Below are 14,785 nucleotides of genomic sequence, written 5' to 3'. Positions count from 1 at the left end.
CCCGCCCCCGACCCGGGAGACCTTCTGATTGGCTCAAGCAACTGCCAATCGGCGGGGCGGCGGAGCGGACGGTGCCGAGAAGTAGGAGCGTCGTCGCAACCGGGAAAGGGCTGGGGCTGCAGGTGCGGCCTGACCCGGACGCCGAGCTCTTGAGCGGCCCCGGGTTGATCCGAAGGCTCAGGAGAGGACTGAGTAGGGAGCTCCTGGATTGGGTGGTGTGGTGTCTGATGTCATACGGCAGAAGTATGATGCAATTTGTCACGTGATGCTGCTCCTAACCTAAGGGCTGGAAGCGTGGTAGGAAGGGAGTTGGTGGTAGGAAACCTAGGGAAGTGACCCTGGGGAGTCTCACCTCGATCACCTGTCCCACCATTTAGCCCTGTGTGACCTTGAGCAAGTCACTTCTCTGAATCTGAGTTTCCTCAACTATAAATCTTACAATACTTTTCTGAGCATTGGCGGTATACGTTAAGTGCCAAGCACACGTTTGGCACAGAATAGGTGCCATATATATATGGGGTTTCCTGTTCCTTTCATTCTTTCATCTTTCCACTCTTGTCAGAGACTTTCGCCCTCCTTATGGTCCATCCCATCAGCACTGGGAGGGGCTTACATGGTCACTGGTACACGTCCCCTGTCCCCTCGCTACCTCATTTTCGGGCAAATGGGCAAAACTGAGGCCCACTGAGGCCAAGTGGCTTCCTGGGAGTTAAGTAGTCCTCGTATTAGATGAGAGCTGGAAGCAAACTGCCTTGTCTCAACCCACAGCGCTGCCCTTACTTTGGGCAGGCTACTAACCCTCTCCACGCCAGTTTCCTCCTCTGTAGAATAAAAGTATTTTCCTCAAGGGTTGTTGTGAGAATTAAATGAAATGATCCATGTAAAGTATTGCCAGTCTCATAAGCATCCAAAAGGTGTTAGCATTTATTATGATTATAATGTTAATATTATATCAAGGTCATAAATTAATGTATTGCCCTGACCAAATTCACTGCAGCTTCCGAGTCCGGTTTTGTTTTAGGCATCAGGGCCCTGGTCCCTGCCTTCAAGAAGCTCACAGTCTAGCAGGGGGTCTGACTGAGCCCCTAGATCTAGGGGATGCTTTCTGAAATCGGTGGGTAGACTCCAAAGCACCAGAGAATCTTTAGTTACTTTAACCAGAAATCTGGACACTTGAGACCTTTTCAGTCCCTGGCCCTGTAGACTCCATGGGGAAAGCTGACATGCACATGCAGGCTCCCAAGCGTGTTGACAAACCTTTCACTTGCCCACATTTTCACCCGCCCACTAGGTAGTAGTGATGCCCAGTGGTTAAGAGCTTGGGCTTTGGAAGCATTTGAGTCTGGGCTCAGCGATTCACCACTTTTGTGCCTTTGGGCGAGTCACTTTCCCTCGGGGATAAAATGGGATAAATAATAGCCCAAACTTTGTATAGAGCTGTTGCGAAAATTAAAAAAGAGAATGTGAAAGTACATATGCAAATACCCAATAATGCATCCAGTATTGTTTTTTAATTGATCCCACATGTATTCAGACGACCCAGGAGAGAGCAGGCTGTGAACGCCTAGGTTCAGCCACTGCAAAAGGGGTTTCCTCTCTCCCTCCCCGCATTCTGACGCTCCGCCTCAGTCGAGGGGGCGGGGCGAGGAGGATCCCCGCAGGGCCGCAGGAGCTATTCCGAGGATCTGCCGCAGGCCCCGCCCCCCCGCCCCTCCCCGATTGGGGCGGGCTCGCGGCTCCGGCTTCTGGGGCCGAGCTGTGCGTGAGTGACTCAGCAGCGCCCGCGCCTGCCCCGGCCTGATAAGTGTGTGTGCGGTGAATGTGTGTGTTGGGGTGGCCGGGGAGGGCTCTGTGTTAACGAGTTTGTGCGTGGGGAGTACATGTGGGGCTGTGTTTGTGATCTTGATCTTGTGTGTGGCTCTCTGTGCACTTAGGTGTGTGCGGAGGGGTGCATCTGTGTCACGGTGTGTCCCTGTTGTGAGTTTGCATAAAGGGTGTGACTCTGTTTGTGTTTCCCTCCCTGTGTCTTATAAACATGTGTGCCCCCCTTACTCCGCTCCCAGGCCCTGGGGACCTAGAGAGCCACTGCCGGGTGGGGGTCTCTCTACCTAGGCAGCCTCTGTGCGTTTCTTGTTGAGATGAGTTATGAACTTGTGTGGGTGAACGTTGGGCTTGTTGATCACTGGGAGGGGGAGGAGGGTTGGGGTGCTGTCACTGCCTGGACTTCAGGCCCTCCTGCCCCAGTACCTCTGCCTATAAAGCCTCCACCTCCCTTCCCAGACTGTAGAGAGCAATTTGGGGAGACCTCCAGAGGAGATAACTCACATTTAGTGATCTCTGTTATTTTACATGCATTTTCTCATTTGATCTGTCTGAGTCCTTACAGCCAAAAGTGTTCTAAAGAGGGTCTGAGACTTGAGAGAGTGGAAATGACAACCCAAGGTCGTACAGTTTAAGAGCAATGGAGGCCGTCAAGGTAACAGAGGGCAGATCTCCTCCTAAGCTGAGCACCCAATTTGCCTGGAGCCTGTGGGGCGCTGATAAGCTTGTGAGGCAAGGGAAAGAACCTGTTTGTGTCCCCCCCCCCCCCCTCCTCTGAGTTTCCTGGGCCTCCAGCCAACTCCTTATCCTGCCAGAGCCTGAGCACTGCCACCAACTTGGATTGGGTGATTGGGTCTTGAGCTGAGTGATAAAAAAAAAAAAAAAAAAAAAAAAAACAGGGGACAAGCTGGGGGCTAGGGAGAGGGGCCAGGGCCAATGTAGAAGCATCTGTTACTTCAAAAAGACTTTATTGAGCACGTTATTAAAAACTGGCCAATACCCTGCTCTGTCTAGGAAGGGAAGAGAGTCACAAGACCAAGCCACAAGGAATGGTGGAGTGGGCAAGCTCAGGCCTGAGGCAGGGGGTGTGGCTGGGATCTGTTGCTGGTTTCAGTCCTGACTCCACCATTTAAGGGAGGCCCTGAGACCTGGCCAGTCATATTTCTCTGTTAGCCTGTCTCCCTGTCAGTCAAATGAGGTAATGGCGCTAACCCTACCTGCCTTCCCGCACTCCAAGATGCTAGGAGGGAAATACATTTATAAACAGTTGTTCTCCAAACATAATGGGCAGTCCTGTTGTGACTCATGGCCTCCTATGAGAAAGGCCTTAAGGAAACTGTATACCCAGAGCCCAGAGAGGGGAAAGGGTCCCAATGGAGGTACTAGGGAAGGCTGCCTGGAGGAGGTGACCTACTAGCTAGATTTTTAAGGATGAATTTAGTATATGGAAATAGAAGAGGGTGTCCCAGTACATAAAGAAATAGAAGAAGGTGTTCCAGCCTACATAAAGGCCTGGAAGTAGAACAGTGAAGTTGTATGTTGGGAACAAAAACTGGTTTGGTATATTTGGCACAGAGTGAATGTCAGGTTTAGACTGGAGCAGGTGAGGGGCCGGAGGGAAGCAGATGTGGGGACAGCCAGGAGGTCTTTGGTCCTGTCTGGCTGGGGTGTGGCAGTCCTTTGAGGAGGGCAGAGAGGAGAGGGAGAATGGGCAGGCATCAGTTCAAGGACCCCCCCTCCCCAGAACAATCCATTTGCAGCCTGGGGCAGATCCCCAGGATGACATCGAGGTGGGCACAAGGCTGCGGAGCTCCCTCCAAAAGAAGGATGGAGAAAAAGATAAGTCAGATGCCCTGGTCCAGGGAACAATCCAGACATGGGCACAGAGGGTGCCCACGAATGAACATTTAAGGGGTCTGGAAGGCGCCGCTGCCAAGGAGTTCCTCTGGGTTTGCTCCAGTGTGGGGAGGGAGTCATTCCCACCGGGAGCACTCCTTCCCAGGGAAGGCAGCCTCTCCAGAAGCCCCTGTTGAAACAGCAATGGTTGGTAATGATTGATTAGCCTATTATGTATCTGCCAGGTACTTCGCTAACCTGTTCCCATGAGGTACCCCTGGTATACGGATGAGTAAAAGGGGGCTGAGAGGCGAACTGTTCTGTTCTCCATCACACAGCCAATAAGTGGCGAGGCCAGGACTCCCCGTTTCCTGAGATGTCAGGAAAGAGCTGATGGAGGTGTTTGTGAACGGCTGAGATTCTGTGGGGCAGGAAACTGGAGGAACCCTCGCCAGGGAGAAGGAAACATGGTGTCTGCTGCCACCTCGTGGTCACAGAGCCGCTTGGGGCAGAGGCGCAGAGCTGAGCTCACCAGGCTTCTAAGAGGGTGGCTGCTTTGGGTGCAAGGTGTCAGCAAGGGTAGTGAAAGGGAGGGCACGCAGGTGGGACTGCGTCCTGGATTGTGAGACCCCAGAGACCATCTTTACTCCTGGGAAGATCTTTCACAGCCTTTGCTCTGTCTTTGCAGCTGGGAAAACTGGGGACCCGGTGGATCCAGGATTGTGGGACCTAAAGCTTATCTGGGGGGCCCCCATTAAAAAAAGAATGACGGGATGCCTGGCTGACTCAGTAGGTCAAGCAGCTCCTTTTTTTTTTTTTTAATTTTTTATAACGGTCTTAATTTATTTTGTGAGAGACAAAGTGTGAGCGGGGGAGGGGCAGAGAGAAAGGAAGTCACAGGATCTGAAGCAGGCTCCAGGTCCTGAGCTGCCAGCACAGAGCCAGACGTGGGGCTCGAACTCACGAACCTCGAGATCATGACCTGAGCCGCAGTCGGATGCTTAACCAATTGAGCCACCCAAGTGCCCCCATTAGAGCAAGCAACTCTTGATCTCAGTGTTGTGAATTCAAGCCCCAGGTTGAGCACGAAACCTATTTAAAAAGAAAAAGAAAAAGCTAGAAATGCCTGGGGCACCTGGGTGGCTCAGCCGGTTAAGGGTTAAGCTTCTGACTCTTGATTGATGATATCAGCTCAGGTTATGATCTTGCTGTCATCCCATGGTTGGGGTCTGAGGACTGAGCATAGAGCCTGCTTGGAATTCTTTCTCCTTCTCCTTCTGCCCCTCCCCCTCATGCACGTGCCCTTGATCGATCTCTCTCTCTCTCTCTCTCTCTCTCCCTCTCTCTCCTTCTCTCTCTTTCTCTCTCTCTCTCTCAAAATAAATAAATAAACATTTTTAAAGAAAAGAATACAAAATACCTGTAGGCACTCAAGACTATAGAACACAAATTGGAGGGAAGGGAAGTCAGAGTGGAAAGACCTTAGCCAATTCAAATTAATATATTTTTACTTTTGCAAATTTTACAGAAACATATGACTTTGTGAACACAAGACCAGGGTTCCTTTAGGGCCGATGCTAGTATGAAGTCTTGACTGATACATAAGCCTCACAGTGAGCCAAGCATGAGGTCCCCCATGGGAGATTTGGGGATTCTGAAGCCAGAGCAGGATCCAGATTCATGTCTCCCACCTCCCCCCCCCTCCAGGCAGGCTTTCCCCTAGATTTTCCAGAGCTTTTACCTGGAAGTGAGTCCACTCTCACCCCACGTTCTGTGTGGCCACATCCCAACAGTCGGATTTCTCCAGCCAGGACTGCTCAGGGATCCTCTGTTCCATCCGGTTGAACCCTCCTTTGCTTTCTAGGCATGGAGGTCCAACCACATAAGCCCCGGGAAGCCTTCTCTGCCCGCCCTTGCCTCCTCTGGTAGGGCCAGCACCGTGTGTGGCATGGAGGTCTGTGGTCAGTACAGAGCTGTTGGCTGAGTCCCTGCAGGGCTATCAGTCTAATGTCACCCACATGTGGGCAGTCTGCATGGACACATCCCGAGCCCCTCCTCTTGTAGCCACGCCTACAGAATTGGGGTTGAGAGACAGAGAGAGGACTCAGACCCAGTGCCAGCCCTCCTCCAGCTCATAGTCTGGTGACCAAGTAAGGCATGGACTGAGTCTTAAAACTTTCAGACCTGAGAATAACTTAGAGATCAACTAACCCAAGTGATTGTCTAACTCATTTAGCCACAGAAGCCCAACGTGGGAAACAGAGGGAAGCGGAGCTATTCGGAGTGAAGCAGTGGGTGTGTAATGGGTGTGGGGGTGCCGTTTTCTGGGCTTCCCCCCAACCTCCCCCAGCCCTTCTAAGGAACCACGAGTTGGAACAAATGTTGAAGTTCAATGTCCTTTGCTTTAACTGAGGCCCAGCAAGAGTAAGAGATTTGAGGGGCATCTGGGTCAGTTGGTTGATCATCTGACTCTTGATTTCAGCTCAGGTTGTGATCTCACGGTTCATGGAATCAAACCCTGTGGTTGGGCTCTGCACTGATGTGCAGAGCCTGTTTGGGAGTCTCTCTCTCCCTCTGCCTCTGCTCCTCCCCTGCTCCCATGCACAGCTTGCTCTCTCTCTCTCTCTCTCAAAATAAATTTAAAAAAAATTTTTTTTAAGTAAGAGATTTCACTGAGGTCACAAAACAAGTTCATGGCTAAGGCTCGATTCAGACCTAGGTCTGCCTGACTGCAGGTTTGAGGCTCTCTTTGCTCAACCTCAATCCTGGACATTTGGGGTGAACCATCCCTTCTGACCCACATCTCCCTGCTGTCACTCTGGATCCCCATCCACTCAGCACAGCCAGCAAAGAGAAGTTCAGAGGGGTCCCAGGGAACCCATGGGGGTGGGGCAAAAAGCAAGGAGCCCTTTTGGAGCTGCTGTGCTGGAATGAGGGCAGAGACTAGACTTCCCTCTGCTTGTTCACTGCTCATCCTCAGTCTGAGCACAGAGCCTGCTACACTGTACATAAATATTAGTTGAATGAATGAATTTGAAGCCATAATTCAGGGCAGGGGAACATTGCTGGGAGGAGAAACTATCCCGCCAGTGCCTCATCCACCTCTGGGCACTTCTCCTCTGCGGGTGGGATCTGAGCTGGGTCTCCACAGCTTAGTAAAGATTTTCAGCTTTGCTGCATCTTCCTTTTCTTTCTCTTCAGAGCAACACCTTGACTGTCAGAGGGAGCTGTTGTGTGACTTTGGGCATTTGCCCTGTCTGAACCCCCATCTCCTCATTTGTTAAAAATATCCTACATTAGGGGCGCCTGGGTGGCTCAGTCGGTTGAGCATGTGACGTGGGCTCAGGTCATGATCTCACAGTTCGTGAGTTCAAGCCCCTCATCGGGCTCACTGCTGTCAGTGCAGAGCCTGCTTCAAATCCTCTGTCCCCGTCTCTCTCTGCCCCTCCCCCACTCTCACACTTTCGCGCTTAAAAATAAATAAAACGTTAAAAAAAAAAACTTACATTGGGGCGCTTGGGTGGCTCAGTCGTTAAGCGTCTGACTTCAGCTCAGGTCATTCATGATCTCATGGTTCGTGGGTTTGAGCCCCACGTCAGGCTTTGTGCTGACAGCTCAGAGCCTGGGGCCTGTTTCGGATTCCGTGTGTGTGTGTCTCTCTCTGCCCCTCCCCCTCGCTCACGCTCTGTGTCTCTTTTCCTCAAAAATAAATAAACGTTAAAAAATAGAGAAAGGAAAAGGAAAGAAAGCAAAGAAAGGGGTAAAATAAGGTTGCTGATTCCAGGCATGGCCAGTAGGTGGCAGCAGCTTCTGTGACATGAGCTTGTCCTGCCTCCTTTCCTCAATTTCTTCGAAGACCAGCTGTTTGGCTGTCTTCACGTGCGCGAACATAGATGTATAAAGGAGTGTGTGCCCCAGTGGGAGGTGTGTGTACAAAGAAGTGTGTGTGCATGCCTGTGGTATGAACGCACGTGTGCATGTGTGTGTGAGCAATATGTATACAAGTGCCAGGAGTGAGTCTGTGTGAGAGAAGAGAATGTAGCCAGCGGTGAGAAGCAGTGTGTGCATGAGGAGGATGTTTGTGCACAATCAGGTGTGTGTGTGTGTGGCCTCCAGGTCTGTGGGTCTATTTGCATGTGACTGTGTTGTGTGTATGGACCCCTCCCCGGCTCCACTCCGTGAAACACCTCTTAACTTTTCAGTCCTGGGCCCCCGGAACATCTAGCGAATCCTGCAGCCAGGCACACAGTGGCGCACACCGCACACGCCCTTGCAGAGGGCTCTGGGATCACCTGGGAGCCGCTGGGGTTTCCCCTGGGGAAGGAAGAACACTCATATGCTAATTAATAGGATGGGGAACCATGGGTGATGTTCTTTACCTCTTCTTTTTCTTACCAGGTTTCTCAGTTTTTCTAACGAGCATCCTGTAATAACCATAAACACTGGGGGGAGAAAACCCACCTGTGTACCTTTTCATGGGTCTTTCCTTTCCCCTTAGGGGGTGGCAGGGTTCACATATGTCTGGCAATGCAGGCCAGTGGCTTGCACGAGGGGGCCCTGATAGCAGCTGTGGGAGGATCTAACCAGGGCAAAGGATCCGTACAGAGCAATCAGAGAAGGCTTCCTGGAAGCAGAGGGAAGCGGAGCGGACCTGGAAGGGTGACGAAGCTGGCACATGACAGTAGTCTGCCCTGCCTGCTGCACTTTCTCAGAACTGCCTGCCCTTGGGCTGGGCCTCGGCCGTTCTCTTCCCGAAGTGCATCCTCATCTCCCTCTGAGGGAGTTTGAGGTTGCAGGCAGGCAAGACTGAAGTTAGATTCCTAGAATCCCCCATTGGGAAGGGGCATGAGAGGTCATCTGGGTTTTTCAGGCAACTGGGAGCTATTGAAGGTTAAAGGCAGACTGTGCCCCCCCATCAATAATTCTGTGCCCCGCTTACCACGTACAGCTGTTGGGTCACTGGGTCTTCCGGAGACTCCTGGTACGTTAGCTATAATAATTATGCTATTTTACAAAAGAGAAAGTGATGCTCAGAGTGGTCATGCAGATGTGCTTCTCCTCAGGCCATACACAAAGGTGAATAAAAACCTCCACACCATGTACTGGGGCACCTGGGTGGCTCAGTCGGTTAAGTGTCTGGTTTCAGCTCAGGTCATGAGCTAGAGGTTCATGAGTTCGAGCCCTGCATTGGGCTCTGTGCTGACAGCTCGGAGCCTGGAGCCTGCTTCGGATTCTGTGTCTCCCTCTCTGTCCCTCCCCTGCTTGCACTCTGTCTCTCTCAAAAATAGTTTTTTTAAAAATCTCCACCGTGCACAAACACTAAGGTGCTCTCACACATGCTGTGCAATCTCCCTCTCTCTCTCTCTCACACACACACACACACACACACACACCCTTCAGAGCAGTTCTTTCTGGCCTCAGTGGGAGCTCTGGGCAGAGGTGCCAGACCTCTGTGAAGTCTTCCGCACCTGAGTCCCTGTCTGTGAGCCCCTTCCCCATGCTGGGCAGTCCGCAGCCCTGCCCGTGCCCCTGCCCAAACGGCCTGCAGCTGTGCGGGGGTGAGATCCCAGTCTGGGTCAAGGCCACCCACCTGCATTGGTGCTCATCACCTTGACACAGCAGGCCCCAGGGTGGGCAGCCCCCGCTGAGGCTATGGGTCTCTGAAGGGAGGTTGCCTCAGCAGGGGAAGGGGGGAGTCTGGGCTCTGGCGCCCTCTTGAGGACCTGATCACACCTGGTGGGGAGACGGATCCTGGAGCAGGAATTTATTTCCCTTCCAGAGAATTACTTATTAACCATCAGCAACCATTTGAGGCGGGAACATGGAGGAGGTAGAGGTCTCCTGGGACATCAAACCCCATGCCCAGGGCTGCCCTGAATGCACCCAGAGGAGGTTTGGGGCTTCTATGGCCAAAAGGAGGGCCAACAGGACAAGAGAATGGAACGGAGGTGGGAGTAGGGTGGAGAGAAAAGGAGGGGGGCTAGTGGGAACCCCAAGAGGCACGTGAGGTGGGCAGGACTCTGGAGGACAAGGGACTTAGATTAGGGGGTGGGCCACAGAGAAGAAGGAGGAGCCAATCTGGAGGGTTGGGGGAGAGGGGGCTCCTGGAAGCCTGCTTTGGTTTGGGGCATGCTCTAGGAAGTAGCTACAGCTACCTTGTGTATGTCTCTCTCCCATCAGATGGTTTGGTTTGGTTTGGTTTGGTTTTTTAGATTTTATTTTTAAGCAACCTCTATACCCAACACGAGGCTTGAACTTACAGCCTGAGAACAAGAGTTGCATGCTCTACCAACAGCCAGCCAGGCCCCCAGATGGGGTTCTTAGGGACAGTATTGCAGCTCCCTCCGAGATAGTCCTGAGCATAGGACTATTCTCTCATTGTGAGCAACCAGGTCTGTGTCACACACACACACACACACCACCCCCCCCCCAGACAAGCCGCACCCCCCCCCCCCATGAGGGGACCACAGAAGGTCAGCAAAGAAACAGCCAGAGATGTGGACACCGAGAATAGTGCTTTTCTTTATTGGGAAAACAGAAGGTTGGTCCTTGGTACCATGATAGGACCTGGGATAGGCAAAAAGCCAGGTGTATGAGTCAAGCTTCATTTTGACATGCCTGCCTCCCTCATCCCCAAAGCAGGGCAGCTCCAACTACAAACACCAGACCCCCAGGCATCCTTTCCTCTGCTTTGGACAAACGCCCAGTGGTTTTTACCAGCAGATGTCTGTTTCTGGGATCAAGGAACAGAAGGGAAAGGTCTCTGTTCTCTCCCAGCATGTCAGAGCCCTCAGAACCCATCAACTCCTACCTCTGTCCCTCCATTGTATGAGGCCCAGAGAGGGACAGAGGCCTGCCCAAATATACATAGCAGGAAGTGGAGGACAGAGTCAAGCCCACGTTCCCTGTCTCCTGGCTTGGGACTTATTCCAAGAGGAGATCCTGGAAGATGAGCCCCATCAGGTGGATGTCACCTGCATGGACACCTGCCAAGGGGCTCCATCCCCATGACTCAAGCGTTCTGGCCAGAAGGCCCAGGCCGGTGCCACCTAGGGATCTTTCATTCCTCCCAGACTGTGCCTCCCTCTTAGGTGCCGGAGAGGGCAGTCTTGGTGAAGACAAAAGGGGACAGCTACGTATAAAGCACTTGGGGAGAAGACGTCCTCTTGAAAATTGCCTCTCCAATGCATGCTGTCCCATCTCCTGAAACTCGAGGAGACGGTTAAAAGAGAAAGTCCTTTGCTCCTGACCCACCTACAGCATTAAGAGATGTGGGTCAGAGCAGGTATAACCTAAAATGTTAGATCACATAAAAGCTCCACTGTTGAGCATTTACACTGCATCAGATGCTTCTTTCATCCACTCAGGAGAATACTGTGTGCCATTACAGGCAACATTCGTGTGACTGAAACAGACAGGCCTTTTTGTAAATCTTCACAACTTCTTGTGTTGTCATCCACGACTGAGGAAAGGGGCTCCAAGGGTGAAGTGACTTGCCCAAGGTCATACAGCAAAGTCATAGCGGGCAGCTGAAAAATCATAGAACAAGCAAGCCTTCCAAGGCAGAGAGGGAATGGAGGGACAGAGGGACCTGCCAAGGTCAAGGCAGTTTCTTGGGAAACTGGGAAACTATGACTCCCTCGTCACCTGCCCAGGTGATGAGACACAGAACCCAGCACCGGGAAGGCTCAGTCTGTGACTATGAGCTGGACACCCATCCAGTGCCCTCTGCATAATCAGTTTCCTCGTGGGAGGAAGGCGGGGGAAAGCAGAGGAAGTGAACTTGACCGATCTAAGATGGGATCCTAGCTGGCGCAGCCATGGGCAAGCCATGTGGCCTTGGGCAGGCCACTCCCCTCGCTGAGCCTCAGTTTCCTCATCTGTAACTTAGGGGTAATCATTGTAATGGTGCCTACCTCAGAGTCATGCTGTGAAGATGAAATAAATTACCCATGTAAAGTGCTTGGAACAGAGACGGGGGCTGTGTATCGCACACTATTCTTGCTCTGCTGGCCTCTCACTGAGGTGGGTGGGAGAGCACTCTGCACCAGGTGGGGGGCTCATGGCCGGCACTGCTGGTGGGGCCAGAACCCGCGCAGCACCCAGCCCAGCGCTCTACCATGTCAGGATAAACGAAGGCTCTCACCAGCCCCTCTGGGCCCCATTTTCAACTCCCAAGCTGCCTGCTGCCAGAACCCACAGCGGGCTGTGCTAGTCCCCAGTCTCCTCCGGTCCCCCAACATCTGTGAGCTCGGAGTCGGGGTCGGGCCCAGGCCCTCTCTCCCCACACTCCCCGGAGCCGCCAGCGCTATGTGCTCAGTGCCCAGGAATTAAAAAATAATAATGAATAAATAAGTGACAAGAGAAAGTTGTGTGTAGTGCTGTGTGTGAGTGCTGGGACCATGTTCTGGAGGTGGGGGGTGGGAGTGGGGTCGCTCCCTAGGGGTTTGGAGCCTCTGAGCTGGTTCCCGGCCTGGATCTGCAGTAGGTCCAGGCAGAGAAGGTGGCCAGAGGCCAGGCTAAGGATCCACTGCTGAAAACAGAGAGGCTGGCCTTTGGGCAGAGGCCTGGTGGGGGCTCAGTCTGGACCAGGCTCCTCCAAGTCCTCTCGGGGCCCTGGGGGCTTCCTCCACCTTGAGGAGCATTTCAAATTCCAAGCTAAGCAATCCTCCTTAGACAGCTGCCTCTGGCTCCCCACTATTGTCACAGAATAATTCTGTGTTGGGGGCCTACTATGTGCCAGGCACTTTGGCAGGCACCTCCCTCACCACATCCCTAGTCTTCAGATGGGGCTCGTGGAAGTGAAGTTACCTGCCTAAGATCATACTGCTGGCAAGCAGCCAAGAATCCAGCAAAACCAGGACTCTTATTAGAGACTGAACATCATACTAGAGACTCATCCATTCCCTCGTCTTAGAGCTAAGAGAAAACATAAACTCAGAGAGGGCAAATCCCTTGCCTAGGTCACACAGCCAGTTAGCTTCAGAGCTTTGAATCCAGATTTAGGCCTTCCCAAGCCACATAGGAAACTCAACTTGAAGGCTGTCGTTTATTCCCATCACCCTCCTGCCCTCCCCACCTCCAATCTCTCTTCTATGACACCTGACATTATCCATCATTCCCTCCCCCCCCCCCCGGAACGCCCTCCTCCTCCAGTTTCCATGGCAACACATTCTCCCCATCCTCCTCCTGCTTCTCAGGCAGCTTCTCACTCTCCACTGTGGTTCCTGAGCCTAGAAAGCAGGGGGATCCCCAGGGTGGGTCCCCCGTCTCTTTTCTCTTCATTGCTGTCCCTGAAAGCTCATCAACTTTTCCCTCTAGGTCTCCAGCTCTGACCTTGTGCTGCAGCTCCACTTCTAGGTAATAAGAGCTACTTACCATGTGCTAAGAGCTTACCTGTGCTCTGGACCCCATCTATACATTAACTCATTAAATCCTCACAACAACCTTGTAAAGGAAGTCCATTCTGCAGAGCAGGAAACTGAGGCACAGAGAGGGAAAGCCAAAATCTGACTCCAGCTTTCACCACTACTTCTGTTACAAGAAAAGATACGAAATTGTAGGGCATTTTGAAGCCAGAAGCAAAAACTTGCTTCTACCTCCTGAAGAGAGAGGAATGGAAACCTTGGGGGAAATCAGACCTACTTCACTTTTGAGAGCCCTGTGATGATCTAGAATTACACTGTCAATTTGGAGCTTTAAAATGCATCATGCACTGTACATTTTGAAATGTGAAGATTTGGAGAGCTTCAGGAGGAACAAAAGTTCATGGAAAATTGCCCTTTTCCTTCAGATTTTTCCAGTTGGTTTGAAGTCTTCGAAAATCCTCATCCCAGGGTTCCAGCAATTAAGGCTCTTCTATTTCAATGATGCCTGGGCTTCACCGGAACCTTGGACCCTAGAGTCCTACTGACCTGAGTTCTGCCACCACTAACAGGCTCTGTGACGGAGGGGTGAGTGGATTGACCTCTCTGAGCCTCTTGTGTAAACTGGGCTCTCATGAGGATCGGATGGGATAATGTTCATAAAGTGCTTGGCTCAGTGCCTGGCACTCGGAAGGGCTCGGTTAAGCCCCACGCTTCAAATGCACACAGCTTTTCTCAGGTTCACCAAGCACCGGAACATTTCCATGATTTTGCACATGCTGTTCCCTCTTCTTGGTAGCCAACTCCTACTCTTCCTTTAAGATCCTTTGACTGACTCTTTTCTCTTCTAGAATTGTTATGAATGTGTTTTAGTATAAAGCTAGGAAAGGCACTTCCCTACAACACTCTCCCTGGGGCTTGCAGTCACTGCATGCATCACACTGAGATGCAATGATCTGTTCATGCCTTGTCTTCCAGCATGGGCTTGAACTTTCTGAGGGCAGGGCTGTATCTGACTTATTTCCAAGTCCCAGTGCCCAGTGTGCACAGCCCCTGGCGTGATGTCGATTTCAGTATGTTTGCTTTACCCTAGACGCACCTGGCCTGGACGCAGCCTCTGCTGACCCCAGGACAAATTTGGACAAATTTATGTCTGAGAAGTAGTAAAGAGCAGCCAGATCTGTTACAGCCATAGGAAATGGCAGGGAGCAGACCCAGAGCAGCCTTGAGAGCGAGCGGAAGGGGACCCAGTCCTTGCAGAGAGAATCAACAGCCCTGACTCCAATGTCACCTTCTTCAGAAGTGTTCCCCAGTTCCTGAATTGTCCCCTCTCTGTGACATCTCTCAAAGGCATTAGTAAGAGGAGTCCCATGTGATGAGGAGCGCCCCACCTTGCTGATACACCCCCAACCCCGATTCAGACACAGAAGTCTCTATGGTCACTGGGCACTGTCCTACATCTTCCCGGGTGCTACTGGAGCCATTTGCTGCAGGAAGAAAATTCCCAGGTCTGGAGCTTCTGGGGCCTCACCCTGAGAAGGGGGCTGTGCTTTGTCAACTAAGGGCATCCCTATCCCTAATGTGCAAAGCTCAACCTGGTGCCTAAGCCCGCAACCTCCTGAATGTCAGTTCAGCCCCTGCTGGAGTGACAGTCAGCCAGACAAGGGAAAGGCTTTTGTTCCTAGGAAATGACTGTCAAAGAGAAAGAGAAAAGAGGTATCTTGTTTCCTTTTTTTTTTTTTTTTTTTTTTTTTTTTTTTTTT

The sequence above is a fragment of the Herpailurus yagouaroundi genome, unplaced genomic scaffold (assembly GCF_014898765.1).
Source record: "Herpailurus yagouaroundi ecotype Mexico unplaced genomic scaffold, PumYag 77, whole genome shotgun sequence".
Lineage (NCBI taxonomy): Eukaryota > Metazoa > Chordata > Mammalia > Carnivora > Felidae > Herpailurus > Herpailurus yagouaroundi.
The sequence above is the reverse complement of the archived record's forward strand: the minus strand, read 5'-3'. Positions refer to the sequence as shown.